We start from the raw sequence: 25,852 nt of genomic DNA, 5'->3' as shown, positions 1-25,852 counted from the left end.
CCATGCGGATTACAATATGTCGGCAACACAATTTTTCCACTAAAAAAAACTATTCTTGAGCACTGGAGAGCAATATTGAATAAGGATGTAACGTATCCAGCTGCGCGACATTGTAATCTGGTACATGAGGGGAAAGTCGAGAAAATACGATTTTTTGGCATAGACAGGGTCCTTGCCACTCCTAGAGGAGGGGACAGAGAAAAACAACTAAGGAGATTGGAGTCTGAATATATTATTCAGTTAAACAGTCGTCATCCTTGGGGATTGAATAAGGATGAAGAACTTTTTGTACATATTGGTTAATATGAAGATACCAGGGTAGGGTCTGACCAGATAAGTTTAGGCTATCTATGAGTTTTTGTTGATAGGTTTATTGGAATATTAATTTGATGATTTATTGTGTTAGGAATAGTGGCTTACCCAACCAGCAGAATTATTTTTGATGATACTCGCTATTGTAAACGTAAATGGACATTTAGAAAGAAAATGCGAAAGAATACATTTCTATGCTTATATATAGATGCACATATAGAAGAAAGGGGAAGGAGGAATCAAAAAAAAAAAAAGAAGAAGACCGCGAAGGTTGAAACGCGTTGCCCTATGTTTCTGCTTTATGGAATTTTTTGAATAAATGAAGACCATCATATTTTTGTAAGGAGTGCCAGACTTTGATTTTTATATATTGTGTTTTTGGAGAAATATATATATATATATATATATATATATAAAGTTTATACCTACTTTTTAAAAACTTACATTTCATAGTAAAGGGTTTTGTTCTAAACACATTTTTGTTGTAATAAATCTTGTTTTAAAAGCCTTCCATTGTAAAGGCATTTTTGATACAATGCTTGGGTTCTAAAGCCATTTTTGCTAATGGCATACAGTATTCCGTCATACATCCATCTTATACAGACCTCGCCAGCATGCTAACAGTTTTTGATTACTGGAGAGAAACAGAAATAACACCCAATCCCTCATTTTAGGTTTCCCAACTTTGGTGTTGTGAACATGGCAGTATTTTTTAAATATTTTAAGTTTTTCCCGAATTTACTGTGACTAGTTCTCCAAGTTTCACCAGTCTATTTCTTAGTCGAGCCTCAAACTCTATTGTGGTTTTGTCTTCTCCTGCTTTCTCCTCTCATGCTATTGCATGGGCAGTGCAGGGGTCCCCCGCCCAGCATTCTCACAATGCTCACTGTCTGCGGATTACGAGCCAGCGACAATGCTGCTGCCACTTTCCCGCTGGGAGGTCACCAGTAAGGTGGCAACCTCCCTATCACAAGTTCGGCGGACGGGTCATCCCGTCCGCCAAACTTGTAATTAGGCCCTCAGTTTTTGTACTACAGCCTCTTTAACTTTATGACTTTTACTAGCCATCTCAATGGCAATAGCTAAAATTAATCTTGTTATCCATTTCTGCATTCCACGAGGATAAGCACTGTTTTTTAAACTGATTTTGTCCATTATTTCCACCTCCTGGAGCCTTTTGGCTTAAGCCATTTATCAATTAAATCTTTAATTCTAAAGAACAGAGCTCCTGGGCTGTCAGTAGGCTGACCTCTTTCCTGGCAAAAAGTTGATTCAGTAGGTCTCATCATCAATCCCAAGCCACTCTTCTTGATGTTTGCCTAGGGAGAGTAACTAGTAGACTGCTTGTATGTCTTCACCTGACCAAGGGCCTAGGTAGTTATTCTCTCTTCTTCTTGTATGGTTGGTCAGGAGCCTGTGTTATATCATTAAAATTGTAAAAAGAAATTGGGGGGATCTTTGCCATTGCCAAGAGTGAACTTTTGTAATACTGCTGATGGCAAATATATATTTCACCGCTTGGTTGTGAGAGGACCTCAACTACCTTGCTCATCGTATCTGTCTGCTCCAGGCCCACTTGAGTAAGCTCTGCAGATTTTACTGGAAATCGTCTCTGTTTTTATCTGCACCCTTTATGTAGCATTCTAATGCCCATTCAATTTTATACAGGCCTTACGAAACCTAGTTTATTAAGGCATATGTGGCTGAACTTGAGTTGAGTTTCAGGTCCCACTCCTGACACCTCTTTGAGGTAGATAATGTTAGTTACTTTCCAAATGATAAGAGGAGATAGTCAGCAGGAGTATTCTGATTTTCATTATTGGTTTTATTTTCCAATAAAGCAAATCTTACAATTTCTGAGACAATACTTGTTCCAGTTCTGGAAAACACAATGTTTGACCTGTTCATAGGTTTCTTCTTTCCCAACATTTCTGACTCTTCCTCCACTCTTTTCCAGATATCAGGTCTCTGGGCCTCAGTGGAAGCCCCTCTGCATAGCCCTAGATAGGAAAAAGGCCAGTAAGATTAAAAAAAAAATACAAATATATTTTTTTAAACTAGTGCTTCTTCTAATTTTTTCTTTCCATCGTCATTCCCTTCAGACTTTTTCGTTCTTGTTTTGTTCCATAAGTTCTTGCCCTAGACTGGTTTTCTGCCTGTTCCACCTGCTTGAGTGTCTTTCATAACAATTCTCTTCTTATCTTCCTTGCTATTTAGTCTCTCTTTTGTCCTGAAAAGGTTGAAGGCTGCTCCAACTGTGCAACTTTGCTGCGACCATACTGAGTCCAAAATGATGTAGCATGTGTGCAAAATAACAATGGACTGGGGTGTGGCACTGACATTTCACACATACTCTGACAGGGCTGTGGAATTTAATAAAATATCTACTTGTCCATGAGACAGGTTGTTTCTTAAATCTGCTTGTCCTCTAAAAAATTCTACTTGTCTGCAGATCTACATACTGGGGCTGGAGGAGGCAGTAAGCAATAGTTCCAGGGCTGGAATTTCAGTGAGTATGCAAACCTACTAACTTGCATGTTTTAAGGCCTTTCACCAGCTTTTCTCTAATGTTTTCCTGTAATGAGAAAGGTTGAAAATTTACTCCTGACAATGGCAGAAGTAGAAGTTCTTCCAGGCTTGGGAAAAAAGTGGTTGAAGGGAAAGTGAACGTGTAAACGCTTAATAGATTTTCACAGGAGCAAATCTATACATGCATATTTACTCGTAGGAGTACGATTTCCTGATCTACTTCTGTAAGTTCTTCTTAATTCATGAAAGCCACTAATTCAAAGACATATACCATGGTTGCACTTTTGTGACTTTCTATAAGAATTGGGTTCCTAATTAGGTCTGGCGTCAACAAAGACATTTTATTTCTATTAAACTTCTATTTCTCTCTCTATCTATCGGCTAGCTTTACTGTGGGTGATCACATTCTGCTTTTCCACATAGAGTATATTGGCACACAAAGTAGTTTTGTTCAGTGCCAGGGACTACTGTGGCAATCAGTGGCGTAATGAAACTGGAGGTGCCCCACCCCCCTGCACAGACCATGGAGGGACCACCCATTCCAGAGTCCCTCAGCACAGGTGCTGTGCTGAGGGGGCCCCCTGGAGGGGGGCTGCAGGGCCTTTCTTACGACACTGGTGGCAATGTGTGCTTTTTAAGACCAAAAACCTTTTTTTGATTTTTGCCAATGCTTGTTTCACTGGTGAGGTCCTGGCAGGTCCCACAACAATAAAGAGTTACAAAAGCCATGTAAAAACAAGACACGCATTGATAAAACCAAAAGACTCACAAAAGTGCTTGTTTATTTTCATTCTTCCCAGATTCTTGTTGGATGGGTAAACTGATTTTCCATTAGGAATATTTTTTGGAAATACTAGTTTGCGTCAACACATTTTACTAAATGACACTTCAAAGAAATGGCATCTAAAATTTTAAAGTAGCGAAACTTTTTTTTTCCTACTTGCACTTTTTCTGAACATTTTATTTTGAAAGCAAAGAATCATCACTCTTTCTTACTAGCCTCTTCAAACATTTGCATCTAATCAGAGAGCATTCTGGGAGCATTATACTTAGCTCGAATTGTTAAACTTTTCGAACATGTATGTACACTTTTTTATTTTTTTTACTGGAACTACTATTAATAGTGCATTGTGACCATAAAACGTTTATTTACAGCGCTCACCCTAATTATGAAGGTCTTTCATTAATGAACCATAAATACAAGTTTGAACATCATTTGTGCATGCATGTGCTTGTTTCCTCACCTGCAGACAGTTTCCTTCTCCGTAAAATAGCAACCAAAGGGCTTGTACTGCAGGGGGCTGTACCAACATATCCTAAGAACAAAATAAATACAAAAACTTCTTGCCTTTGACCTCAAACAATATGTCTCAGGAGTTCTACATCCCTGCTCTGAGGCTGCAGTTCCAGCAGCATATAGACCATGTGGATATTTATAAATACCATTAACTTAGTAGGAACATAAAAATGGGTTCCAGGGTGCTCTCCCACATACACTTCAAAATGTGAGACTGGGTTCTCTCAGCAATGAGGGGGCAACCAGACTATCCTTTGCAAGATATGCATTATATCCAAATGCACAAGCATTCTATCAGCGTGAGACAGTTAGGGGCACATTTATACTCTGTTTGCACTGAATTAGCATAATTGTTTTTACTCTAATTCTGTGCAAAACTAACTTTATATTTATACTTTGGCGCTGAACCCGTCTAGTGCCAAATTTATGGAGTTAGTCATTTTTTGGAAGTGGAAACCTACCTTGCCTTAATTAGATGCAAGGTAGGCGTTCCCGTGCAAAAAATCACACTATGGCCTTAGCGCCATATTTATACTCCTGTACAAAAATGGTGCATGGAAGGGAGCAGGGGTAAAAAAAATGGCGCAAAGCTTGCTTTGCCCCATCATTTAACGCCTGGGTCAGGGCAGGCGTTAGGGGACCTGTGGGCCTATTTCCATGGTGGAATACCATGGAATAAGCCCACAGGTGCCCTTCCCAGGGACACCCCCACCCACACCAGAGGGACAGCGGAGGATGGGGACCCCATCCCAGGTAAGTACAGGTAAGTATTTTATTTTATTTTTTGAAGTGCCATTGACAGTCTGAGCATAGGACTCACACACCACAAATCTCATGCCTGACAGTAGCTGGTTCAATCCATGTTCACCTCACATGTCAGTCTGTAAAATCCACCTGCTTGTGACACTGTCTGATATTGACAAATGAGGATGACCTTGTGAAGAAATATGCAAAATATAAATGTCAAACATAAGGTATAGTCCGCATTGAAACAAAAACATTACACAGCCAATTCATATATACAGTGATAACTATGACTGTGCATTGCGATAAACTTAGACTATGTTGATAGTTTGATGAGGTTGGGAATGCTTGATGAAGGTTTTAGTATGACCATCAGAGATGTTATAAGTAGCTTCAAAGCCGATAACTCAGATGTGCATGCAGAATATTACATGGAGTAGTGTGCAGCTTTTTGACATGGCAAAGACTAATTTGTTTGGGATGTTGCGGTTGTGGTATTGTTGTGACAAGTTTGTTTGTTGTGTGGGATTGTGTGAGATTGGACCTGTGCTGTATTGTCACGTGTAAGTGTGTGTTCTTGATGTGTGGTGTGTACGTGTGCTGGCTGCAGTGTGTGTGCTATGTGGATGTCTTTCTTGTTGTATGTGATTGTGCATGTTGGTTCACTGTTAAGTTTGAGTGTTGCCCTCGCAGTCCCGACCTATCATATGTTATGTAAGTGTACAAAATGTCACAATATACAACAGTAACAGGTGAGTGTGGGTACTTATGGCTGTTGTTGTCGACAAAGATTCTGTTGTCTTTCGGCGAGCAAGAGCAGCTGGATGACGTCTAGTTGTGGTTCCATGGCAGCTCTGGATGGCTATTGCTTCCTGGAGGTGAGTGCCTCCTTTTATACAGTTTTTTCCACCTGGGTTCCCATGGTGGTCCAACCGCAGCAGAAATGTTGGTGGTGTGCAACCTCGTAATAAGTCAGACAAAAACTTGGTCCCCGCCGGCCTGCTGGTGGCTTCAAATGTCCGCAGTGGTCTGACCACACTGGTGGTTCTGGTGGTGCTTTGGCTGTATTCTGTTTGCATCACCGCCAAAGCCATAATTTGGTGGTCCTCTCTGCCAAACTCGCAATGAGGTCCTATGTGTCTTCCACTTGGTATGGTTCCTACAGTTGAAGACTGTGCCACATGGGGTACTGTCTTTGCTGCCATTTATACCATTACACATGGTACCCCATCAATTGCTGTTTTGCCTGAAGTGCTTAAGCAAATTAAAAATCAAAACAGGGCAGCCCCTGTCCTCAATGTGAGTATGAAACGGAATGGCAACTTTGCCACAGTTTCCTCAACAATTTTAGGTAATATTAAAGGGGAGGCAGCTTCTTTGGCAATGTACCAACGTTGTGCATTGGTTCCCATGGCAGATAAGGAACGCAAGTTACCTGGAATTATTTCTGAAAGTAATACATCTATAAGTCGTAATAGTTTGGTAACCAGGCCTAGTAAGTGAGAGCTTAAAAGAGAATCTGCTACAGATACTACTAAGCAGACACCTGAGTCTTCTAAAAAGCCCTTGGACAAAAATAAAAATAAAGATAAAACTAAAACTAGGATTGGATCTCCGCAACCAGAGTCATCTGAAAAATGTTATAATTTACCTAACAGTGATACAATTAAACAGCCTGATAGGTATCAGTATTCTGATACACATCCTTCTCATTCCTTTCAGGACTCTACCGACAAAAGGTCAGGGAAAGTGGGACAAGGCGAACACAGACATGAAGATTATGTGAAAATGAACACACAGCGCTCCTCCGGTCTCATCTTAAAGAAGGAAGAGAAACTTCCACATCAAAAAACACAGTTTAAAAAGGAGAAAGTGACAGGTATTACCACTAAATATGCCATAATTATTCATAACTCTTCTTCTGAACAAGATGTGGGTGAGAACTCTGCACAACAGCGCAACAGAGGTCACAGTAGTTTGCCAGACCCTTGAAAAGTTTTTGGTGCGCTGGTGGCGAAACCAACTAATTACTATATACAAGTTGAAACTCCAGATCAGCAGCTATGCCCTCCTGACAAAGTTTTTGATTTGGACACCCAAATCAAAGTGACATTTTATCTACTATTAAAGTATTATTCTTGCAGAATTTGACTAATACATATGACATTCACTTGGCTGAGGTAGGTTGCCATCTGAGTTTGTTAGATATGCGCCACAAGAGGATGATATAACTTCCTTTTCTGTTCTTGTTCCAGAAGAAGTTAAAAAAGCATATACTTCAGAATGGGCTCTTGCACAAGCCCCAGCATTATATCGTACTCAGGCAGGTTAGGATGAGGACTCGTCTTATCATGTTACACCTATAAGGTCCAGCCCGCAAGTGCAACAACAATACCCATTAAACATGAAGCTAAATGCCTGGTTAGGGAGATTCTATTACAATTATAACATCAAGGTTTGACTGAACATTGTGTTGCTTCGATGATTAATCCAATATTGAAACACAAGCTTTATTGGGTCATAAAAAACCATCAAAGCAAATAACCACAATGCTCCATATAACTACAAAGTTGGATAAAAAAAAATAGAAACAATTAAAAAAAATCATACAATATTAAGAATAAAAATTGATTAAATCTCTCAGTCCTTGCCCTATAACATACATATTTATATATCACTGATGTAAAAGGCGAGTGCGAATATGCTATGCCGCCACAAGGAACTTGCTAACTGCATGTCTCAGTAGAATAGAAGTGTTGCTCTTTAAAATCCTAAGGGCAATAACATATTGTCTCATGCCAAAATTCTGACAGACTGGGTGGATCAACTTGCGCCGTGGAAAAGCATATGCTGTGCAAAAAAACAAAAAAATTTCAACTGACTTTGGAACATCATTACAACCTGGACATAGATTGGGTACTGACAATGCCCTCCAACTACTAGTAAAGGACATTAACGCCAAACACCCATAGCGAAATCGGACATACAGGCTCTTTCCTAGAAGATCGAGGATAAGATCTAAAAAAGGTTCATACGGAGGTACTGTAGGAGGCTGGCCTGGCTTGTAGTGGGTACCAAGAGGTACTTACACCTTGCACCAGGTCCAGGTATCCCTTATTAGTGTAGAGGGGTATCTAGCAGCTTAGGCTGATAGAAAAGGTAGCTTAGCAGAGCAGCTTAGGCTGAACTAGGAGACGAGTGACGCTCCTACAGTACCACTAGTGTCATATGCACAATATCATAAGAAAACACAATACACAGATATACTAAAAATAAAGGTACTTTATTTTTAAGACAATATGCCAAAGTATCTCAGTGAGTACCCTCAGTATGAGGATAGCAAATATACACAAGATATATGTACACAATACCAAAATATGCAGTAATAGCAATAGAAAACAGTGCAAACAATGTATAGTCACAATAGAATGCAATGGGGGCATATAGGGATGGGGCAACACAAACCATATACTCTAGAAGTGGAATGTGAACCACAAATGGACCCCAAACCTATGTGACCTTGTAGAGGGTCGCTGGGACTGTAAGAAAACAGTGAGAGCTAGAAAAATAGCCCACCCCAAGATCCTGAAAAGTGGGTGCAAAGTGCACCTAAGTTCCCCAAAGAGCACAGAAGTCGTGATAGGGGAATTCTGCAAGGAAGACCGACACCAGCAATGCAACAACGTTGGATTTCCTGACGAGAGTACCTGGGGAACAAGGGGACCAAGTCCAAGAGTCACGATCAAGTCAGGAGTGGGCAGATGCCTAGGAAATGCCAGCTGTGGGTGCAAAGAAGCTGCCACTGGATGGTAGAAGTTGTGGATTCTGCAAGAACGACAAGGGCTAGAAACTTTCCCTTTGGACGATGGATGTCCCACATCGGGAAGAGTCGTGCAGAGGTATTTCCGTGCAGAAAGACCGCCAACAAGCCTTGCTAGCTGCAAGGGTCACAGTTAGGGTTTTTGGATGCTGCTGTGGCCCAGGAGGGTCCAGGATGTCGCCAATTGCGTGAGGGGACAGACCCAAAGTGCAGAATCAGTCTGACACATGCCTAAACCATGGGATAGAAGCTACATTAGGTCTTTTTAAAAGGTCAAGAAGAGAGTCCCTATAAATAGTAAGCTCTGGGGCTGTCCAAATCCTTACCCAAAAAAGTAGCGGTCTCAATGCTAATGAATCTAGGATATGATTAAAGCCAAGAAAGATCCAGAAAGATAGGAATCAAAGGAGTGCTGCCTGGGCACACAGATAGTGCTCTGGCAAAGCTATTCTCACTCACAGACAATTTGGGAGCTTTGCAGAATCCCCACATGTCAGCACCTAGATAGCAGCATTTTGTGCTTTTGCCAAATAGATCTCAATAGCTGGAGAGACGGCTTTCATGGCAGTACATTTATGTAGGCGTAAAATGGCACCTGATCTGCACCTGATCTGTGTTGGAGGAGAAACACACTTTTACTGATCTGATATTTCCAATTTAAATTATTGGAAATCCTCACGCCCAAGTAGTCTATCGAGCTGACTTTATCCAAAGGAACACCAGCTATGTTAATACTGCATCTCGTGGTTGGTCCTGGGCTAAACACCATTAGTTTGGTTTTGCTGACATTCAGTTCCAACCCACGGTCTGCACAGAATGCTGTAAACTTATTAACCAGAGTCTGGAGCCCCATTGGAGTCTTAGAGATGAGGAGGGAGTCATCCACAAAGACTAGTATAGGGATTTTTTGAGCATTTAGGGAGGGAGCATCATTCTGGCAGTGAGACATAGCTTGAATCACCTCATTTATATATAAAGTAAGTTAGTGCCAGGACACAGCCTTGGCGAACCCCTGTTGAATGGCAATATGGTCTGTTAATTCCCCCGATTACCCCATTTCACCTGAGTATATGTACCCTTGTGTAGTCGCTGTAGAAGATGAATTATGTTCCCTGGAGTACCTCATTTGTGTAAAACACCCCACAGTTTCTCTCTAGGTTCCATATCAAAAGCAGACTGAAGGTCCACTAAACAACATATAAATTTTGTTTAGTGAGGGTTACATATTTCCAATAGAGGAGTGCCAACCTAAAAACTTGATCCACTGTACTAGTTTTGGAGTGGAAACCGGCCTGGAATGGCAAGATCACTTGATGAGCATCAGCCCAATCCAACAACCTATCCAAAAGTTGTTTTGCAAAGATTTTTGGGAGATTATTACTAAGGCTGATGGGTCTATAGTTAGCAGGGAAAATCACTTCACCCTTCTTATAAATGAGTATTATTTTTCGCCCCTTTCCAAGTGCTGGACATTGGGCCCCCAGCTGCTATTGCTTTTGATATCATATTGATATAACTGGACCAGATTACTGGCTCAGACATATAGAAGTCCCCTGGTATCTTATCTGGATCTAAGGCTTTAGAAGATTTTAGGGAATCGATTGCAGCAATAGTTTCCCCCAAGGTGAAGACAATGTGATCATTGTAGTTATAAACGTCCATTCCTAGGTCGTCTGACAGTGAATGAGTTTTAGCCAGGTGCTGGGGGAAGGAATAGTGCATTAAATAATTGCATAAGAGAGCATAAAGAGTAGTGAAGTGGTCCAACCAGCTCTCTGGTTGAATATGAGTACGAATTGTACTCCTAACCTCTCCATGTCTATTGGAAAGTAACTTCCAAAACGTCACATTATCATTGTGTCTAGTTCTGCCAGATTGAATCTTCCTAGCTTTTCTTTGCCTGTACTAATGCCCTATTATATGCTAGTCTGGCTGTACCAATCACCCCCTGAGAACAGGACACGATAGCTGACTTTAAGGCAAATCTAGCCTTAGAGCAATCCTCATTAAACCACTCCCTTGTTTTATATGAGACAACAGTTTGTGTGGTGGTAATTGTACAAGGCTGGCCTGGTTTGTAGTGGTACCAAGAGGTACTTACACTCTGCGCCAGGTCCAGTTATCCCTTATTAGTGTAGAAGAGGTGTCTAGCAGCTTAGGCTGATAGAAAAGGTAGCTTAGCAGAGCAGCTTAGGCTGAACTAGGAGACGTGTAAAGCTCCTACTATACCACTGGTGTCATATGCACAATATCATAAGAAAACACAATACACAGATATACTAAAAATAAAGGTACTTTATTTTTATGACAATATACCAAAAGTATCTCAGTGAGTACCCTCAGTATAAGGATAGCAAATATACACAAGATATATGTACACAATACCAAACATATGCAGTAATAGCATTAGAAAGCAATGCAAGCAATGTACAGTCACAATAGATTGCAGTGAGAGCACATAGGTATAGGGGCAACACAAACCATATACTCTAGAAGTGGAATGCGAACCACGAATGGACCCCAAACCTATGTGAGCTTGTAGAGGGTCGCTGGGACTGTAAGAAAACAGTGAGGGTTAGAAAAATAGCCCACCCCAACACCCTGAAAAGTGGGTGCAAAGTGCACCTAAGTTCCCCAGAGAGCACAGAAGTCGTGATAGGGGAATTCTGCAAGGAAGACCAACACAAGCAATGCAACAACGATGGATTTTCGGAAGAGAGTACCTGTGGAACAAGGGGACCAAGTCCAAGAGTCACGATCAAGTCGTGAGTGGGCAGATGCCTAGGAAATGCCAGCTGTGGGTGCAAAGAAGCTGCCACCGGATCGTAGAAGCTGTGGATTCTGCAAGAACGAAGAGGAATAGAAACTTCCCCTTTAGAGGATGTATGTCCCACGTCGTGAAGAAGCTTGCAGAGGTGTTTCCGTGCAGAAAGACGGCAAACAAGCCTTGCTAGCTGCAAGGGTCGCGGTTAGGGATTTTGGATGCTGCTGTGGCCCAGGAGGGACCAGGATGTTGCCAATTGCATGAGGAGACAGAGGGGGCGTCCAGCAAGACAAAGAGCCCACTCAGAAGCAAGCAGCACCCGCAGAAGTGCCGGAACAGGCACTACAAAGAGGAGTGAACCAGAGCTCACCCAAAGTCACAAAAGAAGGTCCCACAACGCCGGAGGACAACTCAGGTGGTCGTGCACTGCAGGTTAGAGTGTCGGGGACCAAGGCTTGGCTGTGCTCAAAGGAAATCCTGGAAGAGTGCACAGGAGCCAGAGCAGCTGCAAATCACGCGGTACCCAGAAATGCAGTCTAGCGTGGGGGGGCAAGGACTTACCTCCACCAAACTTGGACTGAAGAGTCACTGGACTGTGGGAGTCATTTGGACAGAGTTGCTGAGTTCCAGGGACCACACTCGTCGTGCTGAGAGGGGACCCAGAGGACCGGTGATGCAGTCTTTTGGTACCTGCGGTTGCAGGGGTAGGATTCCGTCGTCCCACGGGAGATTTCTTTGGAGCTTCTAGTGCAGAGAGGAGGCAGACTACCCCCACAGCATGCACCACCAGGAAAACAGTTGAGAAGGCGGCCGGATCAGTGTTACAAGGTCGCAGTATTCGTCTTTGCTACTTTGTTGTAGTTTTGCAGGCGTCCAGAGCAGTCAGCGGTCGATACCTTGGCAGAAGGTGAAGAGAGAGATGCAGAGGAACTCTGATGAGCTCTTGCATTCGTTATCTAAAGAATTCCCCAAAGCAGAGACCCTCAAAAGCCAGAAATGGAGGTTTGGCTACCTAGGAAGGAGGATAGGCTAGCAAGACAGGTAAGAGCCTATCAGAAGGGGTCTCTGACATCACCTGCTGGCCCTGGCCACTCAGAGCAGTCCAGTGTGCCAGCAGCACCTCTGTTTCCAAGATGGCAGAGGTCTGGAGCACACTGGAGGAGCTCTGGGCACCTCCCAGGGGAGGTGCAGGTCAGGGGAGTGGTCACTCCCCTTTCCTTTGTCCAGTTTCGCACCAGAGCAGGGCTGGGGGATCCCTGAACCGGTGTAGACTGGCTTATGCAGAGATGGGCACCATCTGTGCCCATCAAAGCATTTCCAGAGGCTGGGGGAGGCTACTCCTCCCCAGCCCTGACACCTTTTTCCAAAGGGAGAGGGTGTAACACCCTCTCTCTGAGGAAGTCCTTTGTTCTGCCTTCCTGGGCCAAGCCTGGCTGGACCCCAGGAGGGCAGAAACCTGTCTGAGGGGTTGGCAGCAGCAGCAGCTGCAGTGAAACCCTGGGAAAGGTAGTTTGGCAGTACCCGGGTCTGTGCTAGAGACTCAGGGGTTCATGGAATTGTCTCCCCAATGCCAGAATGGCATTGGGGTGACAATTCCATGATCTTAGACATGTTACATGGCCATGATCGGAGTTACCATTGTGATGCTATACATTTGTCGTGACGTATGTATAGTGCACGCGTGTAATGGTGTCCCCGCAGTCACAAAGTCCGGGGAATTTTCCCTGAAAAATGTGGGGGCACCTTGGCTAGTGCCAGGGTGCCCACACACTAAGGGGGTCATTCTGACCCCGGCTGTCATGGACCGCCGGGGCCAGGGTTGGCGGGAGCACCGCCAACAGGCTGGCGGTGCCCCGCAGGGCATTCTGACCGCGGCGGTTTGGCTGCGGTCAGATGCGGAAAACCGGCGGTCTCCCGACGGTTTTCCGCTGCCCAAATGAATCCTCCATGGCGGCGCAGCTCGCTGCGCCGCCATGGAGGATTCTGACACCCCATACCGCCATCCTGTTCCTGGCGGTTCGCCCGCCAGGAACAGGATGGCGGTATGGGGTGTCGTGGGGCCCAATGGCATGGGCACTGCAGGGGCCCCCGTAAGAGGGCCCCACTTTGTATTTCAGTGTCTGCTTTGCAGACACTGAAATACGCGACGGGTGCCACTGCACCCGTCGCACCTTCCCACTCCGCCGGCTCATTTCTGAGCCGGCGTCCTCGTGGGAAGGGTGTTTTGCACTGGGCTGGCGGGCGGCCTTTTGGCGGTCGCCCTCCAGCCCAGTGCAAAACCCAAAATACCCTAGTGGTCTTTCGACCGCGGAGCGGTATTTTGGAGGGGGAAGTCTGGCGGGCGGCCTCCGCCGCCCGCCAGACTTAGAATCAGGCTCTAAGTAACTTAGCACCCAACCTTTACCAGGTAAAGGTTAGACATATAGGTGACTTATAAGTTACTTAAGTGCAGTGGTAAATGGCTGTGAAATAACGTGGACGTTATTTCACTCAGGCTGCAATGGCAGGCCTGTGTAAGAATTTTCAGAGCTCCCTATGGGTGGCAAAAGAAATGCTGCAGCCCATAGGGATCTCCTGGAACCCCAATACCCTGGGTACCTTAGTACCATATACTAGGGGATTATAAGGGTGTTCCAGTATGCCAATGTAAATTGGTGAAATTGGTCACTAGCCTGTTAGTGACAATTTGGAAAGAAATGAGAGAGCATAACCACTGAGGTTCTAGTTAGCAGAGCCTCAGTGAGACAGTTAGTCATCACACAGGTAACACATACAGGGCACACTTATGAGCACTGGGGCCCTGGCTGGCAGGGTCCCAGTGACACATACAACTAAAACAACATATATACAGTGAAATATGGGGGTAACATGCCAGGGAAGATGGTACTTTCCTATAGTAATCTTATAGAAGTCATTCTGTAATTCATGTACCAGCATCTCGTGGATGCTGAGCATTGGGATATTTCTGACCTCGTGCTCTTCATAATTAACCATGGCATCAACAGACAATTTATAGATCTCTTTGATCAAGTACGGATTGGTCATCACTTTTGGCCAGCTAACACGTTTATAATTATTGACCACAAATGGTATAAACCATTATTTCCCGTGATTAAACCAGATCATTACTATCATATAGACTTGAAATATAGACATTTAAACTGTCATACGCAGGCTTTTGCCATACAAAATTCCCACAGCACAGTTTTAATGTATAATGTGGCTCGCATAAAATACAAAACTACATTGCACATTACCATTGTTTTTCTGTGAAAATAGATCTCCTGAAAGCAGGAATTGGACTGCTTTTACCATGTTAGGAACTGTCAAGAGGTTCTTTTGCCTCCTTGAAGTGTATAAGAAGAGTCCAGGTCTACCTGCTGCCTGAGTGACATCAAGTTTACAAGAAATCAACTCAGAAACATTGTCTTACGTTGATAACATTTACCATACAAATGATGATTTAAACTCTCACTTGGCCAGAGTGGATTGTTTAATTTTTGGATTCACTGACCATGGCAATAAATTACATTTTCCAAAATCTAAAATTGTTTTTCTTGGTGTTCTGTTTTTAGGATATGACCTATAAAATGAAGGGAAGAGCCCTGCACCACATTTCTTTGAGATGTGTGCTTTTTTACAATCATCAAATACCTTAAAGAAAGCTTCCGTGACACTTGGGTTTTCTAAACATTGGTAGAACATGCTTACCAGTTGATGCTCAACAGGTTAAACTGTGGTACGATTGAATTCATCCTGATTTTTCTAGTCAACATTGAACTACTGAACATAGTACTCTTCTCAGAACCTTACAGACATGATTGAATATAACCACTTAATACTCGTGTTAACACTGATGATTTAGTGATCTGTATCATTGCGAGTTACAGTGGCTACACATATGTTACCTTCAATGAGGGTGAAACTGATTGCTTATAAATCACATTTATGCTCCAATGTAAAAATGTGTTTTGCAGCAACAGAAAAAAATCTGACTGCAGATTTTTACAGCTGTTCTGAAGGAACATTCATTTGCTCATGGGAAAAGCACAATTGTGGTATCTCCTATTTCATCCTTTGAAGCAGTCACCAAGGCAATCGTTCCTTACACGAAAGCCTTACATCTAAGACGGATCCAAGTGGGCCACTTCCTTGATAGCTCCTGATGTAGATTATGTTTTTGACCCCACTAGGAGAACACTAGCTTCTCCAGTATGAACAAGAATAGCCCATGTTTAGTCACATTTTCCCTCTAGATCATTATGCCTACATAGCATATAATGATTTTTCAGCCCAGGCAACTTTTGGCACTAAATATAAATAATCGACTTCATGTGCCCCTACAGAAAGTTTGTGTGACTGTACCGCTCAGTTGGCTGAAAGGAAAGCTTTGGTTCTGGTACTGAAGAATACAGATCTAAAATTACCCAAACTGATAGTGTGTGATTCCTATTACTGTGTCCCGTCCTCTAATGAAAATGTAACATATTGGTGCTTGAATGGATTAAGAGATTCTAAAGGGAACACCATCATGCAAAAGTTTCTTTGGGGAAAGGTGGAAGCTATGAAAGATGTTTTGCCACGGGCTCATGTGAGTCACACATTGAGTCATCTATATGTTGGTATACATGTTGCAGGGAATTCTTTAGCTGATGAAGCTGCTGTTGTCCATACTGTTTTAGTAGCTGCAGGTAATCGTTCACATGTGAGGGTAGATGATGACAATATGGCTGTGGTCACTGCTTCGGATAGTGGTACACCCCTGCCTAAAAGGAGTTCACAAAATATTCCCTAATCCCGGATTCCCAGGGTGGATGATTGAGTGATACCCAACTAGGACCGCAGGTTAGAATTAATAATTGCTACTCATGAAGGATTAGCGTCTGCCCATGCTGGTGTGGCATCTGCCATTTCGTTGTTACAGAAACATTACTGGTGGCAGGATCTTTGTAAACAGACTCAAAAGTTGTTCTTTGTTGTGACATTTGTCAACAAATTAAAAGTTCCACTGTTGCATGCCCACCACATACACCCCTTTTAGCTTCGAATAAGCCATTGCAATGTGTCTATTTACATCATTATGGACCACTCCGTATGGATGGTACTTTTAAATTTGTTTTATTGCCTGATGATTCATGTTCTAAATTTCTATGGGTGTGTGGCCACAGTGATCAGCTGACACTCAAGCTGTTATTAAAGATTTGTAGATCTTTATTTGTAGATATGCAGTGACAGCATTCCAGTCAGACCAGAGACCAGCTTTTGCCTCTAAGGCTTACAAGTTTACCATGGGTACCCTGTGTGTTGCTATGTGTTATTCTGTCCCCTCTCAGTCTAGGAGAAATCCAATAGTGGAATGGAAGAACTGTGAATTAAAGCACTCCTTAACAGCTAGAGGATTATGTTCAGGTTGTAGTTGCATCCATCACCTTTAGGAAGTCTGGAGAACATTAAACAATCTGCCTAGAAGATCTTTGGGTGGTAGGACTCCCTATGAAGTCAAATTTGGGGCCCAAATGCATGTTTTCGATTTTGATAACCCTTGCACAGTGACAGCAGATGTGCCTTTGGACATTAATGAATGTTTTGTGGTCTTACAGGAATTACAAAACTTACAAGATGAGCGCTTGAATTTAACTTCTAAATGTTCTGTCACGGATGAAGTGAAGGAGCAGCCAGCAAATTCTGGCTGGATTCCTAAAGTTGGAGATCTAGTCCAGGAGTAGGCTACAGACAAGAAAGAGTTTGGCCAGTCCTATTGTTCACCAGTGCCTGTCCTTGCTGCTCAGTGTACTTGAACTGTGATTTTGTCATTGCTTGCTCGTTGTAAACAGAAACAACAAGTCTCCATTGATTTGATCTTTACATCATGTGGCCAGTTCTCCTCTGTAAGTCACGGGGGTATCTGGGCAGCTCCTTATCTCCTCTCCCTGCCTTGCGCTGCAAGAGATCCATCTGCACACATTAAGTAGCCCTAATCTTACTACTCCCCAGCGGGTGACATCTGATGCTGACCTTTCAATTGTGTCCGTTGCTGATGTCAATAGAGGACACGTAGCTAATGTGAGTTTACAGTTCTCTGTTGCTGCTCCTGGCAAAGAAGTTGTTTATTATCAACCACCTTTGGAGGTGCTTACCTGCTCTCCTTTGCCTAATGAGGTCCCTGTTTTTACTCAAATTATCTCTGGTTACTTTGGCGATATCAATGATTTTCCTCTGAGTTCTTTTCATACATCAATACATAATGCATGTGCACTGTTCCTTAGGTTGAAACAAACTTATCTGATTCCTCGATGGTCCTACCTTTGGATTTTCCTAGCATTATTTATTTCTAATTCTCTATATTGGATTTGTTACAGTTATTTCCTGCTGTTGAATGGACAATAGACATTTAAACAGTCATATACAGACTCTCTCTTTTCCATAACTAGTTGCTGAGGTGCCTAAGCACCAATCTTCTTCATATAAGATCCAAAGTGACTTGTCCCTAGTGGACATTACTGTATTTCTTGTTCAGGAGGGTGTTTTTTGGGATAAGGCCCCTTATGACATTTTTGGTCCTGCAAAGTTATTGTAAATTCTGTATGTCTTTAAAGTTGCTGTGGATGATGTTATTTTCCCAGGTTCCATTTCTGATAAATGGGATTTTGTGACTGGTTCTAATATGCTATCTGAATTAGGATCATATACAGTATTTGGAAATGAGGATTTGTATTTGAATTCTGCAAATTATGGTGACATGTTTTGCTAACATTGTTATGCCCATCACTATTTACACATATCTGGTACCCCACCTGCTTTTTTAAGATTATACACAGTGGGAACATTGTCTGACACCACCTGTAGGTAGTTCTAAAACATATGTTTTGGATAAAGAGATTTTATTGAGTTTTGCACAGAATGTACAACAAGACAGCAAAACAGCATGGCAGAGAAGGTTAGACAACGTTCAAGCACAGCATTGACAATCAAATGGCATATTGCAATAACACAAAACAGCTCAAACATATTTAAAAAGTTCCCTTTTTTTTCTGGTCATGTCCTTATAGACCCACTTTAGTTTTGTTATAAGCTTACAACATCCTCATCTAAGAAAACTATGCTAACAGAAACAAAATTGATTTATTCAGACTCCTCCATTTCCCAGTTGGCCCTCAAGGGTTATGACTAGTGGAAAGAAAGCATTGACCTTAAATATGTATAGGGTACACAACACTGGTTGGTCAAAGGTGTTGATGCTTTGCTTACAGTTCTCTGATACCTCAACAAGTGATTTATTTTTTTAAACAAAAATGTACAACACGCTATGGCCCATATCTCTACTTTCTTAGCGCCAAATTTGTGTTAGTTTGTGATGCAAAATTGCGCAAACTTACAAAACACAATTGTATTTTGAAAGTTTGCGCCGATTTTGCGTCACAAAATGACGCAAATGCGGCACTAAGAAAGTATAAATATAGGCCTATGTGTCTTGGGTTAGCCAATGCTAAAAATTTAAATACACCTAACATTCTCTCTGTTGCACATTTTGACAATTGTAAACATTACTTGCATTTATGGAAAAACAACGTAGTGCGATGGTGCGAAATGGAACATACAACTCTTCACTTTCTAGTTCAAATGGGTGATTACTGTTGCCCATTGATACTAATGGCTGCCAATTCCCGTATTCTAAGCTATTCCACAGGTTTTAAAGCAAGCAGACCAGACCTGCAGTATATGCAGTCACAACACCTGGGTGTGGTTACAACCTATTACGTAGGAAAGTTATGTCAGCAGTGGTTAGAACACTCCACTTATTCTGCAGTTAAAGAACACTTGTCTCTCCTTTTCAATGATGACAAGATCTCCTCATTCTGAACGTTTTATATATGCTACTTATAATGAAATTTCAAAAACTTCTCAACCGAAGCTGCTGAGTGGTAGAGACAAATTGATTAGAAAAATTTGGAAAAAGCCTTGGCTGTTGTCGATATTATTCCTTAAATAATATTGTTTCATCTTCATTCAGTATCATACTAAATGACATGTCTATGCTTCAACATGGCCAGAATCAGTTAAGATGATTTTGCAATTGAGTTGGACTTTGCAGGTTTTAACATAAAATAATGTCATTGAAATATTTGAATGCAACTGAATTGTTTTTGCCTTAGAATGTGTCTTGTATGCAACAAGTGATAATGACAAAGGATGTTAGCTACACTATGCTTAACATAGAACATTCAGTAGCAGAAACCCCATTTGTCATCTGACTCATTCACAGTTTCATTTCTAACCCAATTTCTACATTTCACATCCTAGCTGAAACATTTTTTTAAGTAGGCAGATATGAGGAAGTTGGTGCACATTTTTTACACAAGGCATGAACGCAGGATACCATACTTTGGAATATCTTTGTTACTGGAACTGAACAAATACTGACCTCTGTCCTTGAGGTCCGTGTGGTTTCAGGGTGTGCAATCTGTGTTTCGCTGTCTGTGGTGCTCATTCAAGTGTCCACTTGACTTGAGCCTTGTTACGCAATTATCGCAGTCTACTAATATAAATTTGCTGTCCTTTCCTGTTGCATATACCGTAGTGTCCTGTGCTGACACTCCTTTTGCTGCAAGATGCCTAATAGGAGCTGCTTTTGCCAATACTAACAGATGCTTCCACTCCAGGTTTTCTGGTGTCTGTCTCCTCTTCTGAGGCTGAGCCCCTGGCACTGATGCCTTCAGCTTCTGCTGAATGAGTTGGTACTGACCACATTCGTTCCTTGAATCTTGCTATTCGTTCCTCTCTGGATCTGTTGTTTGCGGATGTGGGTGCCTATATGGACCCTAATGACAAAAACATTCCAGCAACTCAGGTGCCTCTTACATTCTTTAATTTGGCTTCTTGACTTTTTGAAATGTATTTTTTTCATTTTTTAGAAGTTTGCATGGTTATTAATTTGGCATTTTTATGACTTTCTGAGTTTGCTTGTGCTATTAAAGTTTTATTTTTGTGCAATATAGGGCTTTTTATACATATTTAGCACTAGAATAATATTCTCCTGACCAATGGGAGGGTATTGTAGGGCCTGCGCTTAATCTCCATTTTAGATTTCCTCTTTAACTTGACATTGTTTTCTGGTGGTGACCTTTACCTGTTTTTTATCATGAGACAGGCATGCATTTATTCTTGTTAGGCAGTGTCCCCCTGTAATTTGAGCATTTAGGTCCAGGGTCATATAATCAGAATGCGCTGCTCTTGTTCCATTTCTCTGTGTTCCTCAAAGACAACTCTTTTACACTAGACAAACTAAAGAAACTGTTCTGCACGTCTGCCACAGTATGAGAAGGATAGTGTCTTATTATATAAACAGCATCCATGCTAGGCTCAGTGAGAGGAGCACTTCATGCTGAGATTATCATGGAACCGCTACGCGCTGTGACTGAAGTGCAGTCCTACTGACTCCGACCTTCATCCTGAGAAGGAAAATAGCCTGCACACTTACACTAGTGCATTTGCGAATACACTGAGACTGAATTCATGACACAATACCAAGGGTGGGGGGTTAAACCATCCCAACAGGTCTGGCAGGGGGTACTCCCACTATGCTCTCTTTAGTGGCTAGGCATAAGTGACAGATTGGAGTGACATTAGGAACAATTAATATGGTTGAATTCTTTGTATGTTTCACCTTTCTAAGAATGGTTATTACGACAATGTGTCTCATCTGCTTATTTGTTATTATAAGAATTACATTGTTTCAATAAATGTTTGAAAATGTATTTTTGTATCTTTTCTTGTTGACCCTTTAGACCTGCAAAAACAGCAAACAAAAGGATTAGATCTGTGTCCTTCAATTCCTTAGGAATCAGGGTATTCATGAACGAGGTTACCAATAACATCTATCAACCTGGAAAGATTAGGGGTTTAGATGTGGTACTGTGAGCTAGCCAAAACAAACCAACAGTTACTGATGATATACGTATACTAAAGACCTGATTTAGGTCTTGGTGGAGAGAAAACTCCATAACAAACGTGATGAATATCCTGTCCACCTTATTACAATCTCCATAGGATATCATGGGATCGTAATAAGGCAGACGGGATACCCGTCACATTTGTGACAGAGTATTCCCCTCTGCCAAGACCTAAATCAGGCTCTAAGTCTCTACATTGGGAAGTTCTTGTCGACATAACACACAGTCCCAAACTTGTAGGAATCATATAACAAATACATATATATATATTCATGAAAAAATATACATGATTGTTATAGTTAGGCTCACATTTTAAATGTACAAAACCAGAGAAATTCAGCTATCATAGTTAGAGTTATTTGAAGTAACTGTAACTTGTGCCCTAATGTAACTATAACTCACATCCCCTCCATGCACCGTTATCTCATTAATAACTTTACTGCAAATGTTACACTAACATTATTAATGGTGTTCTAAAAGATGTCATGATTGCTGTAATATCTGGGGTAATTAGCAGTGCATGGCGAGGGCATGGGTTATAGTTACCTTAAGGAACGAGTTATAGAAACATTAAATATCTAAGTGAATTAGCTGAATTTTTAATGTTTTGCACGTTTAAAATGTGAGCCTAACTATAACATCCCTGTAAGATTTGGTTTTTAAAGGGAATTTCTATGTTTTAAAAAAAATTCTATTACCTAATTATAATGTCTTTGTAACCTTTGCTTTTTTCAGTGAATTTCTATGTTTCTTTAACGCAAAGTAATTTTAACTACTATAGGTTAATCCAACCAACTCACATACTCACCCTAAACCTTAAAAACACCTTACCACCCAAAAACCCATACTCACCCTAAGAATTCCGTTGGCCCCCAAAAACACATACCTATCCTAAACCCTAAAATTGCCCTTGCTTTCCAAAAACCCATACCCATCATTAACCCTAAAAATTCCCTTGCCACCCAAAAACCCATACCCACCATAAAACACAAATGTGTCCATACCACCCAAAAACCCATACCCACCCTAAACCCTAAAATACCCCTTGCACCTAAAAACCCATACCCATTCTAAACCCTTATATTACACTTGCCACTCAAAAACCCATACCCACGCTAAACCCTAAAATTACCCTTGCCATCCAAAAACTGGTACACCACCATACCCTGAAAATTCCCTTCCCACCCAAAAAGCCATACCCAACCTTAACCCTAAATTTACTTTTGCCACCCAAAATCCCATACCCACCCTAAAATACCCCTTGCCACCCAAAAACCCATCCCCATTCTAAACCCTTATATTACACTTGGCACACAAAAACCCATCCCCACCCTAAACCCTAAAATTACCCTATCTACACAAAAACCCATGCCCACCCTAATCAATTTTGCAGAATTTATGCAAAAAAGAAGAAACAACTACGAGTAGTTCCCAAGTTTAGGTGGAAAGACAGCTCCAGTAAGGAGCACTCTGCAGCAACACCAGCAACACTCTAGATTTGCTCACCTTAAAAGTCTGCTTATCAAGCTAAGTTTGAAAGCATAGGGTCAGCACAATGCTATCCACGCAGAGCTAGATGGGGACAAAGCCTTTTGCCATTTGTACAGCAAAATCTTTAAGCATAGGATTGACACGTATCATCCTCGCCGAGCTGTAAAATGACTAAAGCCATTCACCATTCCAGGTACAGTAATACAGGTTTGGACTGGTAAAATATCATCCAAGCCGACTTTGAATGAGTAAACGCAACCTTTGACACATGTTTCACTATTGTTATAGCTCTTCAGAGGGGTTTAGCTTGTCCAAACACAAGAGAGCACCCAGCATAAGTCAAAACAAAGCCCCTTCAGGGTTAGAGTGATGTATAAATTATGCAAAAGAGAGTACTCTGGGTAGGTCTCAAGTTTAGATGGAGAGCAGCTCCTGTAAGAAGCACTCTGCAACACCAGAGACACTCTAGATTTGCTCACTTCAAATGTCTGTTTATCCAGCAAAGTTTTTAAGCATAGGATCAGAAACAGTGCTATCCACACGGAGCTAGATAGGGAAAAAGTATTTTGCCATTTGTACAGCAAAATCTTTAAGCATAGGATTGACACAGTACCATCCTCGCCCAGCTGTAAAATGACAAAAAACATTCACCACTCCAGGCATAGTATTACAGCTTTGGACTGGTAAAATACCATTCAAGCCAACCTGGAATGGGTAAAAGCAATCCCTGGCACGTGTTTTGCTATCATATATGTGCTTAATACTTACCTGTAAAACCGTTACAACGAATATGCATTTACCATTCATTCCTTTACAATGAAATTTGTTGTATTGACATGCATGGTAAAGGCATATTCGTTGTAAAGACATGCATGGTAATGACATTGGTGGTAATGTTGGAAGCGCGGTTAAGCCTGAGTGGTAATGGCATGTGGGGTTCAGCCTTCATTGTAAAGGCTGTTTTCTCTAAAGCATGAACAATTACTTCTATAACAAAATGAACCCGCTCATTTTATTCCTTTCTAAATTAAATGTTGTAAGTTTTACCAGTTTGACTCAAGATGGTTTCAGGTGTGCCACACTTTTGTTATAGTACTGTTAGTGCTCTAGTTGTTCTCTAGAACACTATGGGAGGCTGCATTAGAACACAAGGGACTCGACTGACAGCCTGCTCCCTTTAGAAGTATGTTTTACTGATAATTTCAAACTTCCTTCTCATATGGCTAAGAAAGATAGAATTAATTTACAGATGATATGCTCTCATTTTAGCTTCTGGAGCACCTTCCATCATGTCTATGGGAAAATCATGAGAAAACATTTTTTTTCTCAAACATGATGCATGAAATCCCAGCAGGGTAAAATCACCTTAGAACACACCACGATTCCTAAAATTAGCATAGTACCATCAACAAATGATTTATCACTTCTCCCCCCCAAAAATAATTTCAGAAAGCTGGGCCCCCATCATTATGGGATGGAAGAGAGAGAGAGAAAGAGGGAGAGAGAGAGAGAGAGAGAGTGACAGGACTGCAGAGGGAGCCTTAAGGCCCCTGGGATCCTAGCTTGCTCCTTGCGTCCTGCAGAAGCCGGCACTGCTCCCAGACATTGCCCACTGGATGTGGGTCATAGTCATCCGTGGTTCCTAATGAACCCCCTATCTTTTTAAAAATGAGCCCCGGGAGGTGGCAGTCTCCAGGGCTGCCGGGGGTGCCCACCCCGCATTAGATTTATAAGATGTGCCCCCAGGAGTGGAGGTCCCCAGAGCTGGGGGTGGGGAGCTCAGTCTCCCAGCATGACAATAGAAGTTGTGCCCCAAGGAGGTGGTGGTGTTGGGGCTGCGGGGGTGCCGAGTGGCCCTACATGTATTTAGTTTAAAGCCCCAGGGAGCTGGTTGTCCTCGGGGCTGTGTGTGGGGGCCATGCAGTCCCCCATGTTCAAACTGTTTAAAGCCCCAGGGAGGTGCCCCCTCTGAATTTATATACAAAATCTGCCACAAGGAGTTGGCAGTCTACAGGGATGCGGGGGCTCCTGCATTTGATGAGAAAATGTGTCCCAGGGAAGAGCGGTCCCTGGTTCTGCAGGGGGGCCAGGCGGCCCACCTACATTCAAAATGTCTATGGCCCCAGGTCCTGGCCCACCCGGGGGCTTCTTAAAAACAAGTGCAGGAGCCCACGCTTGTTTTTTTTAATATTTTTCCTGCAAATTTGCAATGTTGTTGCAAAATTGCTGCAATTTTTTTCTTAAGAAGTGATGGCAACGTTCTCTGGGACCCCTGCACATGAGCTAAGGGGTCAGGGTGGTTCTACCCTGTCCCCTTGTCTTATATTGTTTTTCTTTTTTTGTGGGACTCAGCTGAATCCGAGTCCCAAGATGACTGCCAACACTACATGGTTGAAGTATTGGCATCCAGTCACAGATCTGCAGCTCTGTGCATGAGCTTGTTGTTATTCACGAAGTCATCGGGGAGTATCTGCGGCTATAGACATAGCACAATCTGCAGAACAAAATCTAGCTTTCTGCCAAATTTGGTGTAAATCCATTCAGCAGCTTGGGCTGTAGTCATGTTCAAAATTGGGAATTAACATGGGAAACACACCTTTTTTTACCCCCCTCCCTTTTTCATTGGCCCTGGAGATTCGTCAAACGGCGCCAAAGATATTGACAAGTCAAAAAACTTTTTTTCAAAGGAAAAAGTCTTAACTATAACTACCTAGTGGCAACAGCCACATCAAGCAGTGTCAAGGGAATTCATTACCTAAGGTGTTAATACGTTTCTGTGGAATTGGGGAATTCCCTCCAGTCTGTCATGTCATTTGCTACTTTAGGGTATGTTCTGCAAAGTCTCATTGGAGTTTCCTTTGCTGTATTGCATTCCATAACAACTCTAAGCCTATCCTCCACTTTGGATTCTTACTAGAGAACCTAGGACAGATTTACTAACAATT

Source organism: Pleurodeles waltl, chromosome 9 (assembly GCF_031143425.1).
Source record: "Pleurodeles waltl isolate 20211129_DDA chromosome 9, aPleWal1.hap1.20221129, whole genome shotgun sequence".
NCBI classification, from domain to species: Eukaryota; Metazoa; Chordata; class Amphibia; order Caudata; family Salamandridae; genus Pleurodeles; species Pleurodeles waltl.
The sequence above is the reverse complement of the archived record's forward strand: the minus strand, read 5'-3'. Positions refer to the sequence as shown.